The 15,599-nt window shown below is 50.5% G+C and overlaps 1 protein-coding gene across 3 annotated transcripts in view; it reads right to left on the reverse strand.

Moving 5' to 3' along the window:
- LOC119976347 (discoidin domain-containing receptor 2-like) overlaps window positions 1–15,599 on the reverse strand; it is a 187,323-nt gene that overhangs the window by 160,357 nt on the left and 11,367 nt on the right. The gene's annotated exons all lie outside the window — the stretch shown is intronic.

Raw genomic sequence — 15,599 nt, forward strand, 5'->3', positions numbered from 1 at the left:
AAGGCCCGGGGATTTGCACGTTAGTCGCGGCTTTCACAGCAGTTGGTGAAGTGTTCACAGTCAGCACGTAGCATAGTGGTTAGCACTATGGCTTCACAGCGCCAGGGTCCCATGTTGGAGGAGTGTGTGTGCACGTTCTCCCCGTGTCTGCGTGAGTTTCCTCCAGGTGCTCCGGTTTCCTCCCACAGTCCAAAGATGTGCAAGTTAGGTGGTTAGATGCTCAATTGCCCTTAGGTTAGATGGGGTTGCTGGGTTACGGGGATAGGGTGGAGGTGTGGGCTTGGGTAGGGTGCAGAGCAGGTGCGGACTCGATGGGCCGAATGGCCTCCTTCTACACTGTAAATTCTATGATTCTATGAAATGTCGAAGTGTATTCGTCAGTGTGGCAACTCAGGAAACGCATCAGCCAATTTGTGCACAGCAAGCTCCCACAAACTCAGTTTCGCGTCACATCCGAAAGACAACACGGCGTTCACTCAACACCTCACTTTCTTAAAATTAATTTTTTATGGGATATGAGCATCGCTGGCAAGACCGATATATGTTGACTGAGGATAACATGGGCTGGACGTCACATGGTTGAAATTATATTTTTGCTCTGCAAACTGTGTCCATTCCCAACTCGAGAAACATGGGAAGCAGAAAAAGGAGTAGGGATAATTAAGAAGTTATTCCGCAAAGCGAGTCAAGATGGTCAAGGCATGTTAGCGTTGTTAGCATACCGAGCAACACTATTTTTTTTATTTTAAAAAAAATAAATTTAGAGTACCCAATTATTTTTTCCAATTAAGGGGCAATTTAGCATGGCCAATCCACCTACTCTGCACATTTTTGGGTTGTGGGGGCGAGACCCACGCAGACACGGGGAGAATGTGCAAACTCCACACGGACAGTGACCCAGAGCCGGGATCGAACCTGGGACCTCAGCGCCGTGAGGCAGCTGTGCTAACCACTAGGCCACCGTGCTGCCCCCGAGCAACACTATTATCGACGGGTCTCTCACCTGCTCAAATGTTGATGGAGAGAAGACTAAGAACCACTTTATCAGAGATCATCAATCCAGAAACTGGTAATAAGAAGATACGTGACAGAATCTCAACCACAAAAAAAGGAGCAACAAGAGGTCTACATTAGACACACCAAGCGTCTAGTTGAAGTTCATGAAGGTGACTTTGTGAGACTTCAGAATCCAGAAGGAGGTTGGCAAAATGTTGCAAAGTTTCTGAAACAGGTAGCACCTCGTTCCTACTTAGTGCAAACAGAAGAGGGATCGCTGTTCAGGAGAAACAGACGAGCATTGCTACGTGTCAAGCACAAGGTTCAAACTAAAACGTGAGAAAGTTGTACCACGTGATGATATATTCAAGGACATTGCCTTTCCAGATCCGTACTTAGTGCAGACACAGCTAGAAGACGTGGCAGAGCAATCCAATACCTTGAACATTCCACTGAGATGGTCTACAAGAAGAAGATGACCTTGAGAGAGTATGAACTTGTGATTGTATAATGAACCTATACTCATCTAAGTGATGTAACTATCATTACAAATTACTGCATTGTATGATAGTAAGTTAGCGATACTTACCAGCTATTAGTCAGAATGACACCTGTAAGGTCATGGTTAAAGAAAATATCACAACCAATGTTATAAGAATTTTATTTTACAAAGAAGGGGGGGATGTGGTATTATCATAACTATCGGCATTACAAGGGTTAATGTATTGTCGAGAGTAGCCACTGAGGGAGCTGCAGATACAACTATATGAGGCAGCAATGCTAGGCCTTAGGGCATGGGGGGGGGGGGGGGGAATTTACGGCCCGCGGGCCGCCAAAGGTCTTTATGTGGTCCACCAAGTCATTAAAAAAAAAAAAAAAAATTTTTTTTAAGGTTAATGGGGGGGGGGGGGGGGGGGGGGGCTGTTGGGTTACTTACTGGTATAGGGTGGATACGTTGACTTGAGTAGGGTGATAATTGCTCGGCACAACGCCGAGGGCCGAAGGGCCTGTTCTGTGCTGTACTGTTCTATGTTCTATATGAGACGCCCAGAATCATAACCGGGTGAAGTAATTATTTTACTTAATATACTATGCGGCCCTTTAAAATTGTGAATTTCTGAATGTGGCCCTTGCACGGAAAAGTTTGCCCACCTCTGCCTTAGGGGAAGAGTGGCTGCAGGAGATAGCTAGTGAAGGTTATAAGAAAAGTCAGCGTGAGAAGGTTAGATTATAGTTTATATCAGTAGTGACATTAGCAGTAGATGACTGTAGTTAGATGTTTTTGATCAATCCTGTATTCTTAAGGTCTAAGTGTCAAATCCCAGTTTAGTGGTGTAAAACCATAGCTTTGTTTAAGTAAAAACTATACTGTTGTCTTTGTGGAACGCTACGCCAACCATCCTAAATAAGCAACACAAAGAACACCACACAAACCACTGCGCCACCGTGCCACCCTCACAGGGCAGTTTCAAAAGAGCATTAAATAATTATCTGAATGGGGGGAAAAGTACCAGCTGACGAGGAAAGAGCAGGGAGGCGGGACAAGGTTATTTGCCCATGCAAAGAGGTGACATGGAAATTATGGGTGAAATCTTACCAAAAAATGACAGGGGACCAGTGGGAACACCAATTTCTGATGGAATTTTGAGCCTGTTTGCCAAAGACGTGAGTGAGTGTGGTTTACACTGTCACCCTGTCGAGGCAGGGCCTCCTATAACAGGGAATGGGGCTCCAAACAGATTGGGGAGTCATCTTTAAAGAGCCCCCCAACCAGCATTGCAGTCTAACGGCCCCCAACCCACATCACAGTGGTCTCAGGGTTTCTGCCCACCTCCCGACATTCATGTCCACTTTCCCACATCCTGCCCACCACACATATATGCACCCCCACCAAATTGAGCTCCTGCTAGGATCTGCCTCTGGCATTGCCCCCGATACAAGTTGGCATCAGCAGGTTGTAACTGGCAAGCTGACAATGCCAGGTTGGCAGTGTTGTGCCACGGGGCATGTCTGTCTATCCCCATCAGGGGCTTCATTTACCTCTGCACCTCTGAAGGGATTCCCTCGACTGCCTTTTGCCTGGCCAAACCTGTTGTCAATGACGCCAGGGTGACATCACGGCAGCACCCGGTGAATATTCCGTAAGGGGAAAAGATCTGGAGAGAGTGTTCACTAATGACATGCAAATGCATTAAAGTGAGGTCCCCGGGCTCCCGCAGCGCGAATTGCACTACTCCACCGGAGAGAGGGGTGGGGGTGAAAGTTCCAAAACACAGTCATTCCGGACAGAATCGCGTTTTCGACTCTCTCTGAATTTTGAGCCCGTGGCGACTTTCTCCTGGGCGGTGAGTGCGGGCTTAAAATGGTCTCCGATGGGTCGAATGGCCTCCTTCTCTACCATTCTCTTTATGGCCTGCTCCTCTATTGTAAACGCGTGGGAGGGGAGAGGGGGGGATGGGGTGGCGGGTAGATGGTTGTTTGAATTCTTTATGTGGAGTAACAGACACGTGGAACTCATTGGAGTCTAACCACGGAGTTTAAGTGCTGAAGCAGGAATTTACTGACTTGTAACCACTATGGCTCCAGCTCCCCTTCACCACCACCACCACCCGCCATGTTAACAGTGATTAGCTCTGCCTGCTTTATGCACACAAACTGTAAGAGCAGTCCAGCCTCCTGTGGCTCATAAACCAAATCCAGTGCAGGGCTAACAGACTCAGGGCTAACGTTCAAGTGTAGCACCGAGGGAGCACTGCACTGTCAGATGTGCTGTCTTTCAGGTGAGAGGTTAAACCGAGGAACAGACTACCCTCTTGCAAGGCCCGGGGCAGGAGTGTGATGGAACGCTTTCCGCCCGCCTGGGCGAGTGCCGCTCCAACAAGCTCGACGCTGTCCAGGACAAAATGGCCCCACATGATCGGCACCCTGTCCATCAGTTTTAACATTCACTCCCTCAGCCACCGGCATGCAGAGGCAGCCGGGCGCACCACCTGCACCAACTCACTGAGCCTCCGGCGACAGCACTCTTCCAAACTCTCAACCTCGACCACTTAGAAGGCCAAGAACGTAAGCCGTAGGTGAGCATCTCCAAGTCATACGCCATCCTGAGTTGGAAATATATCGGCCTTTCTTTTACTGTGACTGGGTCAAAACCCTGGAACTCCCTCAATAACAGCACTCTGGGTGTATATATACACCACAGGGACCGCAGCAATTCAAGAAGGTAGCTCACCACCACCTTCTCAAGGAACAATTAGGGATGGGCAATAAATGGTGGCCTTGCCAGCGATGCCCACATCCCTTGAACAAATTTAAAAATAGGAACTTAGGGGACATGCCCAGCCCTCATGGGAGGCTCATGCCTAGTGGCAAGACCCACAGGAATCTCTACTGGTGCTCAACATATCACAGATAGGGCACCTGTGGCATGACACAGAAAGGCATTTGGTGAGTCTTGCCAAACTGCACCGCCATGTCCCTCTGACAGTGCAGCACTCCCTCAGTACTGACCCTCTGACAGTGCAACACTCCCTCAGTACTGACCCTCTGACAGTGCAGCACTGCCTCAGTACTGAGCCTCTGACAGTACAGCACTGCCTCAGTACTGACCCTCTGACAGTGCAGCACTCCCTCAGTACTGACCCTCTGACTGTCAGCACTCCCTCAGTGCTGACCCTCTGACAGTAGTGCTTCCTCAGTACTGACCCTCTGACAGTGCAGCATTTCCTCAGTACTGACCCTCTGACAGTGCAGCACTCCCTCAGTACTGACCCTCTGACAGTACAGCACCCTCAGTACTGATTCTCTGACAGTACAGCGCTCCTTCAGCACTGACCTTTAACAGTGAAGCACTCCCTCAGTACTGACTCTCTGATAGTGCAGCGCTCCTTCAGTACTGACCCTCTGACAGTGCAGCACTCCCTCAGTACTGACCCTCTTACAGTGCAACACTCCCTCAGTACTGACCCTCTGACAATACGGCTCTCCCTCAGTACTGACCCTCCGACAGTGCAGCACTCCCTCAGCATTGACCCTCTGACAGTGCAGCACTCCCTCAGTACTGACCCTCTGATAGTGCAGCACTCCCTCAGTACTGACCCTCCGACAGTGCAGCACTCCCTCAGTACTGACCTTCTGACAGTGCAGCACTCCCTCAGTACTGACCCTCTGACAGTGCAGCACTCCCTCAGCACTGACCCTCTGACAGTGCAGCTCTCCCTCAGTACTGACCCTCTGACCATGCATGTCTCCCTCAGTACTGACCCTCTGACCGTGCATGTCTCCCTCAGTACTAACCCTCTGACAGCGCAGCACTCCCTCAGCACTGACCCTCTGACAGTGCAGCACTCTCTCAGCACTGACCCTCTGACAGCGCAGCACTCCCTCAGTACTGACCTTCTGACAGTGCAGCACTCCCTCAGTACTGACCCTCTGACAGTGCAGCTCTCCTCAGTATTTCATTGCGAGTGTCAGACTATGTTCTCTGAGGTGAAGCTGGTATATGAGGGACATGTCCTTGAGTGAGATGCCAGTGGGAGAACGGTCCCCATGGAACAAGATGTGAATATAAATGGTGTTCAGGACAGCAAGGGCCTCCCTCGCGGGGAGAGTTCAGACGATCAAAATGAACGTACTGCCCAGGTTCCTCTTCCTGTTTAGATCCATTCCGATCTACATCCCCAAGGCCTTTTCAAAGCGCTGGACAAACTCTCATGGCGTTCGTATGGGGGGTAAAAATGCTAGGATCCCAAAGAAGGTCTTACAAAAAACAAAAACCAGGGGAGGGTTAGCCCTCCCGAATCTACAATTCTACCACTGGGCAGCAACAGCCGAGCGAGTAAGGGGATGGATCCAGGAGCCAGAAGCTGAGTGGGTGCGTGCGGAGGAGGCCTCCTGCATGGGAACCTCCCTCCGGGCCCTCGCCACGGCAGCACTCCCATTCCCACCCAAAAACACTCCAGCAGCCCAGTGGTGACAGCCACCCTCCAATCCTGGAACCAACTGCGGCAGCAACTTGGCCTGACCAAAATGTCGAACAGGGCTCCCATCTGCAACAACCATAGGTTCAAACCAGCACTGACCGACGCCACCTTCAAAAGGTGGAGGCAGGACGGGGGAACACTGACAGTCAGGGACCTATACACGGACGACAGGATCGCAACACTGGACGAACTGACAGAGAGATTTCAGCTAGCTGGGGGGAACGAGCTACGGTACCTGCAGCTCAAAAACTTCCTACGAAAGGAGACGAGGACGTACCCACAACCGCCACGACAGACACTACTGGAAGACCTACTGGACGCAAGTATCCTAGAGAAAGGGAACTGTAGTGACATGTATGACCGACTGGTAGATAGGGACGACACCGTACTGGACGCAACAAGGAGGAAATGGGAGGACGACCTGGGGATGGAGATAGGGTGGGGACTCTGGAGCGAAGCACTGCATAAGGTCAACTCCACCTCCACGTGCGCAAGGCTCAGCCTGACGCAACTAAAAGTGGTACATAGAGCCCACTTAACAAGAACCCGTATGAGTAGGTTCTTCCCGGAGGTGGAAGACAGATGTGAGCGGTGCCAAAGAGGCCCGGCCAACCACGCCCACATGTTCTGGTCTTGCCCCAGACTTGTGGAGTACTGGACAGCCTTCTTCGAGGCTATGTCCAAAGTGGTGGGGGGAGGGTGGAGCCATGCCCGATAGTGCGGTCTTCGGGGTTTCAGACCAGCCAGATCTATTCCTGGGGAGGAGGGCGGACGCCCTGCCTTTGCCTCCCTGATCGCCCGCCGTAGAATCCTGTTTGCGGGCAGCAATACCCAGCTGCGGACTTGACTGGGACCCTCAGTAGACCCTTGCCACAGGTCCCCTCAATGCCCTTGACTGCTGTCCCCTCAGTTACCCTTGAAAGGCAGCATCTAGCACGACCTGGCCACTTCTCAGCAGCCTCAGAGCCCACTCTCAGTATTTCATTGCGAGTGTCAGACTATGTTCTCTGAGGTGAAGCTGGTATATGAGGGACATGTCCTTGAGTGAGATGCCAGTGGGAGAACGGTCCCCATGGAACAAGATGTGAATATAAAATGGTGTTCAGGACAGCAAGGGCAGCGACAAAACCCATTGACGTTTATATTGTGCTTTTGAAGTAATATAACATGGAAGGGCACTTCAGAGAATCGTTACCAGATGAAATTTGACACTGAGCCAGGTAGAGACACTTGGGCCAAAATATTCCAGCCCTTCCCGCCAGCGCAATCTTGTAGTCCTGTTGATGGCGAGCACCCTGCGTTCCATGGCAGCAAAGAATGTGGGACATGCTAAACCCCGTGGAGAAGACTCCGAACCGGCCAATGTCAGGCCGCTGGAAAAAGCGGCAGGGAGGGCCAGGGGGGTGCGGCAGGGACGATAATGTTCAACCTATTAGGATGGGCGACCAAAACCTTGGTGCAGGCGGTAAGTTCAAAGGGATACCTTAAAAGTGGCAGAGGGAGGTAGGCAGACTGAGAGCCTTAGGGAGGCAATACCAGCCCTTGTGGCCTATGTTGACCGAATAAGGACAGAGCACTAATGGCGGAGCGGTTAAAATCACGTGGTGGGTGAGTCTGCTCAGGAAGCCCAAATTGAAGGAGCCCAGATATTCCGGAGAGTTCAGCGCTTCATGTGGTGGCAACGAGGAAGGTGAGGCCACATGAAGATTTGTAAATGGGTCTGCGACTACAGACTGAATCGGAGGTGAGTGGAGAAGAGAAAGTAGGTGTCAAGGAAACACTGGAATTTAAGACAAGAAAAATGTTTATGCGAGGCGCACCATTGCACTTCTTCCCATTATCAGGAGAGATCAGTTGTTTAAGACTATTCCCCTCGGGGCTGCCTAGCAACTGCCAACTCGCGCACTCCAGTATGTGCGCTGACCATCTGGCAGGCGGGTCAGTCTATTATTCTTAAATACTGGGTTCATTAGGTGCAGGCGAAAAGGCACAGCTCAGTGATTCCAGTAATGAGGGACCATTTTCAGCACTCGTGTTCAGCTGTGTGTGTTTCTGTGTGTGCATGTTTGTGTTATTCGCATGTGTATGTGTGAATGTATGTATGCGCGTGATTGTTGACTGCGTGTGTGTGTAAATGCATGTTGTGTACGATTGTATGTGTGTAAATGCATGTCTGTGTTCCTACGTGTGTGTGTGAATGAATGAGTGCTTGTTTCTGTGTGTCTGCATGTGTGTGTCTGCTTGAGTTTATGTGCATATCTGTGCTTGTGTGTGTCTGCATGTGTGGTGTTTGTGTGTATGTGTGTGTCTGTGTGTTGTGCCATGCATTGAGAGCCCCAGAGGACCCCAGGCAGTAATGAACTCTGAAGAACTCTCTCTCTCTCAATGCCAGACGGTGTGGTGTCATCCATTTAACCTTGAGAGAACAACTCGCGATGCATTCTCCACCCTCTCGTCTGCCTTCTGTGTTGGTGCATTATGAAGAGGACCTTGGGACTCTCGGGAATGTACAAAACAAACAAACACGATTTAATGATACCAGAATTGAGAGGCTACCTATCAGGAATGATTGAACAGGTTGGGAAGCTCCGGAACACAGAAAGCTGAAATGTGAACTGAGAGAGCTCGTTAAAGTGACAAAGCTGCTTGATAATGTGAATGCAGGGAAGATGGTTCCCCTTATCCAGGAGTTCAAAACAAGCAGATATAAATCATAGAGTCAGTGAGTTTTACAGCACATGATTGCATAGTGGTTAGCACTATGGCTTCACAGCGCCATGGTCTCAGGTTCGATTCCTGGCTTCGGTCAGTCTGTGTGGGGAGTCTGTGTCTGTGTGGGTCTCCTCCGGGTGCTCCGGTGTCCTCCCACAAGTCCCGGAAGATGTGCAGTTAGGTAATTTGGACATTCTGAATTATCCCTCTGGTACTCGAACAGGTGCCGGAATGTGGTGACTAGGGGCTTTTCACAGTAACTTCATTGTCGTGTCAATGTAAGCCTACTCGTGATAATAAAGATTATTACTATTATAAAGAGGCCCTTCGGCCCAACCTGGCTGCGGTCAGCCACTAAGCACCTATCGGGCCTGATGTAACGGAAAAGCTTTGAAGTGTCATTTGTGGCAGGCTTTGCTGGGAGTTTCCCAGCTCTCCACTGATATCTAACGACACTTAGGGCACGTTCCAATGCCGCGCTGCGCCGGAAAAGCAGCTCGCCGCGGCGCAGCCTGGCCGATAATGTGCAGATTTCCAAGGTATCTGAGGCTTTGGGATTCATCCCCTTCGCCTCGGAGACCTTGGGTGAGCGCCATTCAGCCCTGGTCTTCACAAACAGGGACCAGATGGAACAACACTTGTGGGGATCTTTCAGATCGGCGGTCCCCAGCTGCATGCTCTTTGGGCAGGAGCCCTGGCACTGCTGGTGCTAACCTGGCACTGCCAAGGTGCCCATATGGCACTGCCAGCTGGTGTGGGCACTGCCAGGTTGGCATGCCGAGGTGCCAAGCTGGCATTTTTTGCTTTGAATAGTCATGTGTTTCTTCACACTGTGAGCGCTGGGAAACATTCGGCTGAATGCACTCGCTATGGGAATTTGTTTCCATTTGGCTGAATCGAGCCCTTAGTCACGCACTTCTTTTAAGCCCTGGGGCGTTTCTCACTACTTTCGCCCATACTTCAAATTTTTTCATCACTGGAGAGCTGAACTCAGAATTGGGATGCCATTTTGAAAAGGTGCCCCGATCTCTAAATGAGCTTAATTGGTCCCTCACACCTATGGGCAATGTCAACCCCCCCCCCACACACACACATGGACACTACTCCAGACCCCCCCCAAGTGAGGACACCCTGCTATGATATCCCCAGGTGTCCCTGCCCCCCCCCTAACCTATTTACCTGCCCTGCACCCCCCACCATTCATTATCCCCTTACCCCACCCCCCACCCTCTTTTCATGGACATGACCCCCCTCAGGTCCTGACCCTTGGGAAGTGCCACCCTGGTCCCCGGGCCCCCTTGCACTGCCACTCTGGGAACCTGGCAGGGCTCCTGACAACTTGGCACTGACACCCAGGCAATGGCAGTGCCAAGGTGCCAGCCTGACAGTGGCAAGGCATCCATGTTCCAGGGGGAGGGCCAGCTTTGTTTGCCTTGGGCCTAGTGGGACACTCTAACTATTTAGGACTTTTCTTTTTATTTGTTCAGGGGAAGTTAGCATTGCTGGCTGGGGCAGCATTTTCTGCCCATTCCTAATTGCCCACTGTGTGCGGTGGGCGTCTTCAGATTTAACCACAGTGCTGAGGGGTCAGAGGTCGCATGTAAAGATGGCGGCAGAAGAACATTTGCAAACCAGCTGGGTTTTTACAACAATCGACAATGGTTTCCTGGTCATCATTAGACTTCTAATTCCAGATTTTTAAAATCGAATTCAGGTTTCTCCATCTGCTGGGATATGAGCCTGGGCCTACTGGATTACTAGCCCAGTGACAATACCACAATGCCATCTCCTCCCCACTGCTGTGTTACAGGGTTAACGGGGCTGTCAGCAAGTGCGCCTTCGCCATCTTCTCGTTTCATTAAACTTTAATTGGCTGTCAGAGCCAGACTATTGATCGGGTCCACAGGCAATCATTGGGACAGATAGCGAGGGTGGGGGGGAGGGGTGGGAGTATGATCCCTGCTGTAGAGGGATTGCTGCATTTTATTGTTAATACTCAGCTGACCGGAGACTGAAGGACTTGATCCATTTCAACGCCACAGTGGGCACTCGCAGTCAGTCCAGCAAAGAGGCGCAAAACAAAGTGTGGGCAGCACGGTAGCATAGTGGTTAGCACAGTTGCTTCACAGCTCTGGGGTCCCAGGTTCGATTCCCGGCTTGGGTCACTGTCTGTGCGGAGTCTGCACGTTCTCCCCGCGTCTGCGTGCGTTTCCTCCAAGTGCTCCGGTTTCTTCCCACAGTCCAAAGATGTGCGGGTTAGATGGATTGGCCATGATAAATTGCCCTTATTGTTCAAAAAATGTTAAGTGGGGGTTACTGGGTTACGGGGATAGGGTAGATATGTGGGCTTCAGTAGGGTGCTCCTCGTAAGGGCTGGTGCAGACTCGATGGGCCGAATGGCCTCCTTCTGCACTGTAAATTCTATCAAAGCCATCAGAGATCAAAGTTCGTTGTCAGGGCGATATGCCATCATTGTCCCAAAGCTCTGTCTAAGCTCAGCGGTACTGTTGGCCTGGCGTTTGAAAACTTTCTGAATCGAGGTACCACATTGCCACTGGGATGAATGCCGATAACATGAGTTTCAGTTCCATAAGGTGGTCTATTATCGCTGCTATCTGGTTCTTTAAACTCTTGCCATGCTCACCTTCTCACGTTCCCCCCCATTCCACGAATATGCTGCCGCAGCCGCGGGTATCCTGTGGTCATGTGAGGTGAATCTGGACACCTCCTATTTCATAGCTCTACCAGGCATCCCGTTACCCATCCCTCTCCCATTTCCCAAACCCATCCGCCACACTCCTCACACTCCACCCACAATCCAACTGCTCCCCATCTCAGTCCACTCTTCCCATGTGCCCTCCTCCTCACCTCATTCTTCCCATCCCCTGTTCACCTCCCCCTCCACACTCCTTACTTCCCTGCTCATTTCCCATCCCTGTCCCCATTTGACTTTTCTTTCTCAGCTCTCCCCCGTCTTCCCCTGCCTCCCTCTCACCACCTCCTTTCCTGCACTTTCTTCCCCTCCCTCTCTCCCCTTTCAGTCTCTCCTCCTTTCCCACCCTCCTTCCCTCTCTGTCCCCTTCATCCTCTTCCCACCGCTTTCTTCTTTCCCTTTCTCCCTCTCCTTCGCTTCGCTCCATCCTCTCTCCACTCCTCTCCTACCCTCTTCTCTCTTTGCTCCCACTCTCCTCTATCTCTCCCTTTCCTTGTTGGCTGTTGTAGTTCTGCCCCATAACAGCAACTGTATCCCGCAGCCTTAACTCAAAGCTGCTGAGTGACATTCCCACAACTCAAACGGCAGTCAGAGTACTACATCTGCCCTCTATCGCTGCGGATGGGTGAGGCGAGAACAGTCACCAGTCACTCCTAATATTGTCCCACTGCTGCCAACCCAAAGACCAACCCAGATTGTGATGCACTCCACGGTCAACCAGCTGGAGAGCTGAGGGCCCTATCTCAGAGACCAACTACAGAAATTGGTATGCGGTTCCCACAAACCAATCAGTGGGATTTTCTGACTCCCCCCCCCCCCTCCCCCAACAGCATTGTGTTTTGCAGTAGCGGCTGGATCTTCCGATCTGTGGCTGTGTCATAGTTGGCAGGACCGGCCGCAAAGTTTCAACCAATCTCCGAGACTGTAAGTCCAAAGATGTGCAGGTTAGGTGGATTGCCCGTGCTTATACTTCCCCTTGGTGTCCAAGGTTAAGTGGGGTGACGGGGATAGGGCAGCGGAGTGAGCCTGGGTAGGGTGGATGCGGACTCGATGGGCTGAATGGCCTGCTTCTGCACTGTCGGGATTCTATGTCTATATATAGATTATGATTCTACTTAACATTGCCCGCTGAGGAACAGTGGCTATGTTTAGCTCAGTTCAATTGGCATTCAAGGCCTTTTCACATTTCACTCCCCTTCCGAAAACCAATGCATAATCATAAAATCGCAACCGCTAATTCCTGGAAGAACATGGGAACGTCAGCGTCTGCATATACTCCTCCAATCACAAGCAATCCCGACTTGGAATCTCACAGCCATTCCTTCACTGTCGCACGGTTAAAATCCTGGAACTCCCTTTCTGACAGCACTGTGGTTTGTACCAATAGAGCAAAGTCGCCAGAGTCCCAGATGACCATAGGCTGCTCTCCCCTTTGAGGGGGAGCGCTGACTGGTGGTGATTTGACCCTGAGGATCACCACACCTCAGGCGGGTGGGGCAAGTTTGAGAAGGCGGGGCCTTCATGAATAACCTCAGCCGGAACGGGAATTGAACCCGCACTGCTGTTGTCACTCTGCGGCTACACCAGATGACGCAGTGATTCAAGAAGACAGATTACCACCACCACTACCACCGGTTTCTGAAGGACAATTAGCGGTGGGCAACAATTTTTTTAAAAATTCGTTTGTAGAGTGTGAGAATCAGTGACAAGGCCAGCATTTGTTTCCCATCCAAATTGCCCCCATGAGAAGGGTTGAGGTGAGGAATCGCACATGCCCCAGGCCGGGTAAGGACGGCAGATTTCCTTGTCTAAAGGGGCATTAGCGAACCAGATGGTTTTTTTTAAAACAACAACCGAGTATTGCTTCATGCTCACAATTACCCAGCCTCACTTTCTCAATTCCAGACTTTTAAAACTAATAGAGTTTAAATTTCGCCAACTGCCCTGGTGGTGTTTGAACCCCCCTATCCCCCAGAAGCCGGCTTCTCTGCATTACGAGAGCATTGACATTCCCGCTGAGCCAACATCTCCCCTGAATTGCAAGCTTTGTCGGCGAATCCCATATCCCGTGAATTAAATTTAAAAAAACATTCCGTGGGGGCTCATAGCTAACAGACTACGGGTCATATTTATTAAACGTTAAAATTAAGCGGTAGCAGAAAGTCAATACCGAAGATTTCACTTGATGGCTGTGGTTTGCAAACATTTCCTCCTCATTGTCCTGGAGCCTAGGAGGGGCAACCTCTCCACATCGAAGCTCGGCCATTCAGGGTGATGTCAGGAAACACTTCACACAAATGGCTATGGAGCCTTTAACTTGCTCTCCCCCTCAAATAACAGTCAAGGATTGGAGGCGATCTTTTTTTTGTTAATCTCTCATAGGATGTGGGTATCATTGGCGAGGCCAGTGTTTGTTGTGTACCCCGAATTGCCCACGAACTGAACAGCTTGTTCGTCCCTTTTCAGAGGGCAGCTAGGAATCAACCACATTACTGTGGATCTGAAGTCAATTGTTATCCCGACTGGCTCAGGATATCAGATTATTTCCCGAAATGCACTTTAGTGAACCAGATGGGTTTTTTTCAACAATCAATGATGGTTTCATGGTCGCCATTACTGAGACTAGTTTTCAATTCCTGATTTGCTATTGACAGATTCACAAATAATCGGTTAAAAGTGGGGCGATGCGGTTTTGGGTCCCCGCCCGCCGTGGGCACATATGGCGACCTGGGCGGTAATCGCACGAGAATCCAGCACTTGTCCGAAGCCTTGTATGTTGTGGTGTTACACGTGTTCACCTCAATGCTTCTTAAATGTTGTGAGGATTCCCGCCTCTACAACCCTTTCAGGCAGTGAGTTCCAGACTCCCACCACCCTCTGGGTGAAAAAGTTTCCCCTCAAATCCCCTGCTTCTTGTCTCAAATCTATGCCCCCTGGTTATTGACCCCTCTACTATCTACCCTTTCTATGTCCCTCAGAAGATATAGGTGCAGAATTAGACCATTTGGCCCATCAAGTCTGCTCCACCGTTCTATCATGGTTGATCTCATCCTGGCCTCAACTCCACCATCCTGCCTGTTCTCCATAACCCTTCAACCCACTACCAATTAAAAATCTGTCTAGCTCCTCCTTCAATTTAATTTTGTATACCTCAATCAGGTTGCCCCTCAGCTGGCACAGTGGCACAGTTCAAGGCGTCGAGGACCCGGGTTTGATCCCGCCCCCGGGTCACTGTCCATGTGGAGTTTTCACCTTCTCCCCGTGTCCACGTGGGTCTCACCCCCACAACCTAAAGATATGCAGAGTAGGTCAATTGCCCTCACTAAATTGTCCCTTAATTGGATAAAAATAATTGGGTACTTTAAATTTATTTAGAAAAAGGTTCCCCCTCAGCCTTCTCTGCTCTAAGGAGAATAACCCCAGCCTAACCAGCCTCTCTTCATAGCTGAATCTCCTCTGCACCTTCTCTAGTGTAATCACATCTTTACAGTACTCTAGCTGTGGTTCAACGAGCGTTTTATACAGCTCTATCATAACCTCCCTGCTCCTATCTGGGAAGAGTATGAATGAGGCAGGCACAGCCAGGGCTCACACACTTGGATCTGCCTTCATCTCCTTGTTCAGGCAGAATCCGAGCATACGGTTCTATGGAGGACAGTCACCTTCCGGGGACCAAGCAGCTGAATCCCCATTCCTCAAGGGTCAAACCAAGTGGTCACTGCTAATTGGTTGCTCAACTGTGAAAAACAGCATTGCTGGCAAAGTAAGGGCAGTGCCCAACCATCCTGTGCTTGCAACATTCAAAACATGGCACGGAATTTTCTGGTCACTCCACTGACGGCCTCACCTGTGGAGTGTTTCTCTGCGGGTGCGGGGCATGCAAAGTCCCGTGGACATTGACGGGAATGGAAGACCCTGCCGCCAGCCTATGGAAGCCATCTCCACCACTGGAAAATATGCAGCGGGTGGGCTGTAAAATCCCCACCCTAGTGTCTAGCATTAGAATCAGTGATTCTACAACATTTGCTAAACAATCCTGAGCGTGCTAGAAATTGCACTGACAACCAATTTAAGACTAACACTTGGGCTCGCAGTGTGCCACTCTTATGCCACTCTTATGCGTGCTAGAAGCTACATATATTACTACACTGGGTCTTGTCTTTTGCAGGCAGAATGAACATGTACACGCATTGTGC

The sequence above is a fragment of the Scyliorhinus canicula genome, chromosome 13 (assembly GCF_902713615.1).
Source record: "Scyliorhinus canicula chromosome 13, sScyCan1.1, whole genome shotgun sequence".
Classification (NCBI taxonomy): Eukaryota; Metazoa; Chordata; class Chondrichthyes; order Carcharhiniformes; family Scyliorhinidae; genus Scyliorhinus; species Scyliorhinus canicula.